This window comes from Copidosoma floridanum, unplaced genomic scaffold (assembly GCF_036245765.1).
Source record: "Copidosoma floridanum isolate Cflo_tuat_1 unplaced genomic scaffold, Cflo_Japanese_pri ptg000007l, whole genome shotgun sequence".
NCBI lineage: Eukaryota > Metazoa > Arthropoda > Insecta > Hymenoptera > Encyrtidae > Copidosoma > Copidosoma floridanum.
In genome coordinates this window covers 13,630,143-13,638,776 of record NW_028321884.1, presented here as the reverse complement: position 1 = coordinate 13,638,776, position 8,634 = coordinate 13,630,143, and the positions used below count along the sequence as shown (strand labels likewise).

Below are 8,634 nucleotides of genomic sequence, written 5' to 3'. Positions count from 1 at the left end.
CTTTGACGCTCCGCGTTAATTGAAAATTCGGGTGGCCAACCCTTGTCCAACATGACACACGAGGCCCTTTTTTCATGGTTTTGTCTTTAATTTTTTATTTGATTTTACGCCAGTCCTTTAATCATCCGTGTACTATCTGGTTACTGACTTAAACCTGAGATTTTATAGTTAATTTGACGAAATTCACCACTCATATCGAAATATGGAGCTTATCATTTTTCGATCATAGTTTAATATTTGGGATGGTATTGTGTGAAATGGAGGGATAAAACTATGATGATGTGTTTAATTTAAAAAAAATATTTAAAAATTAAAAGTTGTTGAAATTTATTTCTGTATTTTAATAAAATTACATGGATGATTTTCTTAGTATTTGAAAAAAAAAAAAAAAAAAAGTAAGGTAAACAAAATGTACTTTTTTGGTTTTAACTTGCAGTAGATAGCATCCGCATTTTTATAACAAGAATTTTTATCCATTCACTAAGTGCACAGCTTACAACATTTATACTACAAGTAAGAATATTTTTTAGAAGGTCTGAATTATGTGAACGAAAAGTAAAAATTAAATTTGTTTAATTTTTGTCCTTGATTAAATAATAGTTGCCTTAATTTACAGTGCAGTGTTTTACAACTTTTGGAGTAGTAAACGACCAATTTACTGCACAGGCACCAATCACTGCGCACTCGTCAGTAACACAAAATAAGAAAAACAGACTCGGAAAAATTCGTGTGCTCTAGAAATTGTAACACGTTCGGACATTAAAAACGTTTAATCCAGGATTATACTTTACGCCATGACATTTATAATTGTTTAACTAAGTGACTTTCAACGAATCTAACCTACAAAACTTAGCAATCGTTCGGAGTAATTGGATCGGGACCTTAGCATGAAAACATTATGGGAGATACCCACGCATTATTCATTGGGGATGCAGTAACTGGTACAATGTCACAAATTTCGCTGATTCGTAGACTTCACAAGAAGACTTTACACAAAATTCAACAAGTGCGCCTAAAAATTCAGAGATTTTCGGTGCTTTGACTTGGATTCTAAAGCTTCCTGAATTTCCTCATGTAAACAAGTTTGAGTCTAGTCCCCACGTTGTATCTTCTCCTCGGGGGTTCCGATAAGTCTGTCGGTGCGTGGTTCGACCAGGTGAGCGTGGGTAGATCCATATCTCGGACTGGTGCCTTGTAAGCCCTGAGGAGCTGAGTTACGTACCACCTCTCGTACACACCCAATAAAAAGCACTTATGTTCGTTTTGAACTCGCCTGTAGAAGTCGCGGATGATGTCACATCGGACTTTGTTCGTCGGAGCCTCTGCGAGCTTCTTTTTCGTTTCGTCGTCGAATTCACGCACTGGAATGTCCACTGGAAGGGAAACCAAATTACTTAGATGATTAGTACGATTCTTGTAGAAATGAACGTAGAAAACGCATCAAAGCTTTGCAGTTTTTTTGCGAGAAAAGTACAGATTTAACAAATACACTTTACGTAGAATTTTTCGTTCATCGGGTAAAATTTTCTGTTTTTCGAAAAAACAACCCTACCAACCTAATTTGTTGGTGAAATTTGTTAAAAAAAAAAAAAAAAACCTCGGACAGTTACCCATTATTGAAAACCGTGTTTAGTAGAGCATAATACATTTTAAAAACTTTGGTGGGTCTATCCCAATTGAATAAGTCACGAAACCCTATCTAGCCCCCTTTACTGATAGTTACGGTTCGCTGTCCGTGCTGACACTTTCAAGCATCGGATTCGTACTTTAAACAGAACGATTACCCAAAATTAATCCTTTTAATTGGATGTGCACTATAGATAGATGGTACTATAGATTTGCACCAAAAGATTTTGTTAAAAGATCATTTGCTTGAGCGGAGTAGCGTCCACATGTATGTTATTAAAAAAAAAAAAATATAGAAAAAAAAGATATTTATGAAAATAGAGCAAACTTAGTAGGTTGGCTAAAAATGTTTCATGAAAAGTAAACGCAAGGGCCACGGTAGGTTTTTTGTAATGTCATGTACTATGGAGAATGAATCATAACACCGTCGAGGTGGTACCATTTTCCGTAACTTACATGCAAAATTACACACATATGTATGATACAAGTACATGGATTTAATAATTGCATCAAAATTCGAGAAAAACGTGTCTCACCGCGATTCAAATCTGTGTTCACAATTTTTTTCGACATAGTACGTGACATTGCGAACAAAATGAGCTTCATCTTGAAGATAAGTCTCGGAAAAAAAAGGGGAACGAATTTGGGATGTTTATGTGGATTTACACTTATGTGTAAGGGACTCAACTGAAGAGTATTGTCGTTACAAAAGGGATGTCTATATGCACCTGACAACTGGATGAAGAAGACATGATGAAAATATAAAATATGAGAATTGAGTTGAACTTACTACTTTTTTGACTACAGGAAGATGAATTCACAAGCACAGAGTCAAGTCCACTGGAGCCTCCGAGTCCGATCTCTCGTATACTGTGGTTGTCGTTGGTAGCCGACGAACTGTACGTGACATAAGGGACAATATGAGGTATAGGTTGGAATATTCCAAGCGCTCGTGGACAGTGTATACGTGAATGTACCGATTTCTCCCGAGTCTGATTCCCCAACGTCAAAGAGAGGCTCTCAAAACTTTTATTGCCCCTAACAAAAGCTTATCTCTTCTACTTTCCTTTTCATTCGTGAAAACGGTGTTAGTAAGTATTTCGGGCTCACGGGTTTTTCAGACTTTATGTGTATTTTGACAAATCAGGAGACTTGGTTGGTTTAAGACTTTGGATCCTTTGATATTTTTTCCTTGTCAATCAATTGTTAATCTGTGCGTTTTGCATACATGCTTTTTTGGTATATTTTTATTGTTAACTTTCGATTGGCAACTGAAGAATTGACTTCTCGCGTTAATGTTAAAACATACTGTTGTTTTAATTTGATCAGTTAATCCATTATCTGAATGATAAATCTGATGCTGATGATGTTTTTTTAACATTTCAATCCCATAGCATTTATTTCTATTCATAGTACTGTCCAAGATTGCACTTGATAACTCGGGAGCTACACAGGATACGTAGATGAGATATCGAGGTGCGTACAATTTCGGAAAAAGAGAAAAGTAGAAAGTTAAAGTTACAATAACAACTTACTTTTACTTGGAACTCTAAGGCAATTCACAAACTGAACCAGCACGAGGTGGTAGAAGCGGATTCCACTCACTGCGTCTCCGTTGAGGCGGAATAAAACTCACTCATGGAGGACCACGAGATAGCAGAGACAGACTCTAATTACCTAGTGCAACATTCGAGGAGTGACAGTTCACTGGTTTTTTTTTCAGGGCCCCCTGGGCCTTTTTATAGGAGTGGACCTCGGTCACGCGCTGGCTCGAAGATGACGCAGAAAAGCTTGCCGGGGAAGAATCTTGAGGAAAAGATAATAGCCAAAAATCTAATTGGCTGAAGCTGCTCTAGTTTATAGCCACTCAAAAATTGGCACTTTGCACATCCGGCTTGCTCTCCTACGTGAGTCGAGGGAAGGGAAGGTGATTCGCTCACTCATGCCCTTTCTTTCTCTTTAATACATTCAGATTTTACAAGTATTGATGGCAATAACTTAAGTTGGATGTATATTAATATTATGTCTTAACGTTAACATTAATCAATAATAAAGTTAAGATAGAGTATTGTTAATGTTCACTAACGCTGAGTATACTCTTTCTCTCTCTCTCTCTCTCTTTCTTTCTCTCTTTCTCTCAACATCTCGGAGTTAAGAAAAGGGGAAAGGGACATAGCTGGATTTTCTTTCTCGTGTTTCTTTACACGTTGAAAAAGTGGCGAATTATATTCCAAAATTAGGCCATTGCGGGCAAGTTACAAAATATCAGCAGTGTAATAATAATTGATAACTTAGTAAATCATGTGTCTGCGAAAATAAATGGTAAAAATCAAATAATTCTTAATACTGCTCCGCGAGATTTACCATAGTTTAACACCTTTATACGTACAGCTTTGCTTACTCTGTGGGTTTCACAAATTTGGCTCGTGCTTTTTTTGATATCTCATCTAATTTTATCCTTGTTTCAATCGTTTCTTAGTACATATCTTACTCTAGCATATGTATAATCTTAATTAACTTATCAGTGAGACTGTTTTTTAGCTAAACTTTTGCATCATCAATCATTCTAAAGCAATTTCATTTCTATGGATTGGACAACATTTCATTTGCTTTCATTTCCAGTCAGCATATCAACAATTTCAATAACTTTAATTTTTGTACCCGAAGAATAAAGGTTTTAAAACGTGGATTAGAAAATTTGTTCTTTGCTCCGAAATTAGAACTCTGCTTAAGAGTCAGTGTGCTTATTTAAAGCTTGTTTATAATTTTTCTTTCACTATGAGTGGAGTGCTCTTGTTACACTATAAATTTCTTTTAAAAAATTGAAACATTTCCGAGTTTTAACGTTGGGGTTATTTCTAAAGCAGCTAACGGCCATTTAGTATCTAATAAAGTGCTTCAGAATACCAATATGATAAAACGTTATTGAATAGTTTATTCAATAAAGATGTACCACAAAGTTCTAGGGACGATTTTCGTATTAAATCACATTAGAGAGTTCAGTGAATTTTTCACACGAAATATAGAGAAATTATACCAATACTTTAGTTCCACACATACGAAAAACCGGTATAAGGAAGCTTGTGCAATTTTTAAAATATGTGGTCGAAATGATTATTAATGATTAAAATATGAATATCCGTAGGATATAATTATATTACATCAATTTATCGACCAACCCATCAACTCGAAAACCAGCCTCCAGGAGTATTTTAATATTGTACTGGTTCTTTACCACAGCATCACCCAAAATTTGATGAATAGTTTTACAATAGTTTTTACTTGCTTTGTCAATAGAACTGATGTCCAGAAAACGATCAACGATTTCCACGTAACCCAAAGTACTTGCGTAACGAAAAGTTCATATATATATAGCTCTGGCTTATTCTTGAAGTCTCGCAACAAACGTAGCGGGAAAAGTACCTATCAAGTGATTTGCAACTTTTGAAAAATCAATCATCTAGTTCTAACGATTTCTTCACTGGTTTAGCATGAACATAAAAAAAAAAATGTATCTTATTACAAAATAACGTGGAACGTAGTCTGGTCGAGTTTTTCACCTTGGAAAATTCAGTTAGTTAGCAACGGCGACCACAAACAATAGGCACTGAAGAAAAGCCAGCCACCGGGGTAGCGCTACCGTCCCGGCACGTATTTAATATCAAGCTGGGCTTACCTATAGCGCAGGGCGTAAATTAGTCGAACGACTCTGGGGCGCGTAATATCCGGGCCCGAGCGCCTAGTACCACTTTAATTTGCGTGGCCGAGCTTTCATGCGCTTTATACTCTCGAGATTCACTGTTTCTGCTGCTGCTGCTGCTGATATTGGCAGTGAGCTTTCTGAAGACGGTGATCGAGCTTTTGTCCAAAGATCTTTTTAAGATTATATATTTTTTAGATTAAAAGAGTTTCTAAGGTTTGAAAACTCTTATTCACATCAGGGTAATAAATATCTTATGTTAGTGGAAACAAACAAAGGAGCCATCAAGTTGTGTAACGTCATAAGAAAATATGTCTTGTTGCACTCTGTTAAAAAAAAAAAAAAAATTCTAATAATTAAATTCCAGAAGTATTGATCGAAAATTTAATGATATCAGTCATTGTGTATACCATCTTGTACAACTACCCATAATCATATGTATACAAATTTCTCAGAAAGTGCCAGAATATATTCAAAACCTTATTTTAAATCATAATAATGATGAATCCCTCTCTTTTTTTTTTAAATTTTTTTTGTAAAGTATCTTTCGTTTCTTACAAACGAGTAATCTGCTATTTTTGGCTGCTTCAACAAAACAATCTGATCAGTTAATGTACTTTAAGCCAAAAGTTTCAGTACATCAACTGTTTTTGTTAATGAAAACTAGTATTGATTATCAACTTCTAAAGCTGATTATTCAAATTTGTGTGGAATCTGAAAATAGAGAAAATGTTTCTTTTTTTTTTTTTTTTTTTTTTTTTTTTTTTTTTTTTTTTTCATGTTGTAAAGCTCGATTGTTTGCAACTGTACTGTTTTGCTAAATTAGTACGCTAAATTAGAAGTCAGCACTACTACGTTTCGAGTATTTTCTTCATTCACCAAGAGAACATTATGCTATTACACGAATTTTTGAATAGAGCGAGGCACACAAATTATCCCTCATAAATGTAATAATTCATTTTTTGTTACCATAGTTTTTAGTTACACTAAATTAAAAACCAAAAATAGTCTCTAGCTTTCAAGATTCGTAGTTTGAAATAAATTATTTTTATTATTTAATATCCAGAACGTAACGCAACCATACATACATATTCACGATCTTGCCATAACTCAGTTGAAGTGGTCATAGTTGGTTGTGTCTGATAAGCAACTCTACCCAGCTTTGAACTACGTACCTATGGCTTGAAAAAGTCAAATGTCTTATGACTCTAGATCATGTTCTGAAACTCATTGTATTTTCCATGTTGTCAATAGAGCCACTGGTATTATTGTTAACTATTAGTTACAGTGTAACCCAATTCCAGAGCCACACACACGTAGAAATTCCCACCAAGTTCCAATCCGCCTTTTCCAGTCCTGACCTACTCTCACTCGAGCAAGCCCTCGCGTGATTTTCAACTTTTGATGGAACTCGCCCAGCAGAGGGAGCATACACACTTTTCACGTACCGTCCCCCATTTTCTCCTCCACGTTTTATTACCCTTGATAAGTCGAACTCCCCCATACTTGGGTTTGGGATTAATCGCAAATATCTCGAAGGATTTAATTACCAAGCGATGCCGTTCGTCGAATTTTTAATTGAATTAAAAAAGTTTCGAGCAGCGCCCGATCGACTTCTACTTCGTGACAAATTGAAAAGTCCATGGAGTCGGGGCTTTGAAAAACTCGCTCGAGATTATTAAAATTTAACTCGATGCTAATGCCGTCGTGGAAACTAATTTCATAACTCGTGGGGTAAGAAATGATCGAAAAAAAAAAAAAAAATTCGAACGCAAGCAGCATCCCAAAGCGTGATAAGCATCGATGGTAATTAGCCCCGAGCCAATTTGTCCCTCGCTTCGATCTGCTCTTCAAACGAGAGAAATGATTCGGCACACGCCGATATGGGGCCACTTTCCGACGTAACGAGGCACAAGCACGCTCCCATTGGCCGATTTCTTTATCGTCATTGAAACGAGCCCCAATATTAGTGGAACGGAGAGAAACTAAACTGCGAGGGATTACAGAGTAGTGCAATTTCATTGTCACCGCGAAGCATCGGGAGAGGAGGCGAGAGCCTGCGCCACTGCTTCCAACTCTACTGGCGTGCATGCCGGTTTACTCTTCCGATGATGTTTGTATAATCTTTCGGACGTGGCTTGATTCTGTGTTTTATAGTAATACTGCATGGCAATGCAAGATTAGGTGACCTCACGGGCGTGTTCTTCTATACTGAAGATATAGTGTCTTTTGTGACTGGCCTTGAGTTCAACAAATGAAAATATAACTAATAACATTCTATTACAAAGCGTTCATTATTTCGTTACTTCACCTTTTGTGCTGATAAAGGTAAATATTATTGTGACGTGTTTATTAAGCAAGAATAATGTTCGGCATGGTAACTAACTATTTAAATTTGCCGGGTGCTATAAGGTTTTTCGTTTATTTAGTTTGACTGGATTTTGTATAGAGCAGCCAGATACATCAAGCTTTCGGAGAGATCCTACGTGAGACGATAATGTGGCAAACAAGGCGGGCGCTTGACTTTAGGATTTGTTCTGATTATTCCATCTCTTATCCACTGCTGCAGGTCTTAGTTCATGCAAAACATTGCAGGCTTTACTTCCTGTGCCATATACAGTACAGGTTTATTAAGGCTGTCTTCAGAGAATGTTATTTTTTACCAAAAATTTTGTGTACAACTACGACGTCGTTTTTTTTGCGATGAATAAAGGTTTTTTTTAGTAAAAGGAATAAGTAATTGTTCACCACTTAAAATTTATTACTAATAGATCTGATCTTATGCTTACGAAAAAAACCGAATGAGATTGATGCTACTAAAGTATAGACATGAAGGTTCTGTGAAAGGATCTTTAAATGAAAATAAATAAATGTATTTTGTAAAAAAAACTGGATGTTCACTCTATCACGTCAGTACTCAAAATGTTGAAAAAAAGGTGTTGTATTCTTTGTATGAGTTGATATTTTTGAAGCAAAATTAACTTTTTATGTGTATTGTGCAAATAATATTTTTTTCGTCTAATTGTAAAAGCTTAAAATATATATTTGTATGTATTAAAAGTTTATATTGTTGTATGGATGATAACAGAAGTGATGCCAAAGGCTTTGCAAACAAATTTAAAAATATGTACTCTAAATTCTGAATTTGGTATTGTAATTTTTCATCTCCAAAAATCGTACTAATCGTCAAAAATAAAAGTGAAAAAAAAGTTTAAAGTGCTTAACATATTTTGTTCAAGCTCATAAAAACAGTTAATTATTACGCGTGAGAATGATTAAATCAACCATACATTGAAAGAGAAGGTTAC

The 8,634-nt window shown here is 35.6% G+C and overlaps 1 long non-coding RNA gene across 1 annotated transcript; it reads right to left on the bottom strand.

Moving 5' to 3' along the window:
- Positions 1 to 389: 389 nt before the first annotated feature.
- LOC106643773 (uncharacterized) lies at positions 390 to 3,396 on the bottom strand. Its single transcript, XR_016292835.1, has 3 exons — positions 3,162 to 3,396; positions 2,417 to 3,072; positions 390 to 1,373 (listed from the first exon to the last, which is right to left on the bottom strand). It is a non-coding gene; the product is annotated as an uncharacterized LOC106643773 (long non-coding RNA).
- Positions 3,397 to 8,634: the final 5,238 nt, after the last annotated feature.